This window comes from Mastomys coucha, unplaced genomic scaffold (assembly GCF_008632895.1).
Source record: "Mastomys coucha isolate ucsf_1 unplaced genomic scaffold, UCSF_Mcou_1 pScaffold22, whole genome shotgun sequence".
Classification (NCBI taxonomy): Eukaryota; Metazoa; Chordata; class Mammalia; order Rodentia; family Muridae; genus Mastomys; species Mastomys coucha.
In genome coordinates this window covers 130,128,350-130,128,596 of record NW_022196905.1, presented here as the reverse complement: position 1 = coordinate 130,128,596, position 247 = coordinate 130,128,350, and positions in this window count along the sequence as shown.

Here is a 247-nt window from a genome sequence, read left to right as displayed (position 1 = left end):
GAAAAGTCCAGAGAGGTCGAGACCTGTCTGAGCTTACACAGTGAGGCCTGGGCAGGGCTGAAACCTCTTAAAAAAAAAAAAATGCAGTGTACATTCTGGAAATAATCCAAGTGGCCCTGCAGCCTGAACCAGCATCGGGCCAGTTCCCTAGGGTTTGGGACCCAAGTGGAGGGACCCGGTGGAAAACAGGAGCTACGCTGAGTGGTAGAAGTGCCAGGTGCTAAGTAGATCAGAGGAGAAATGGAGC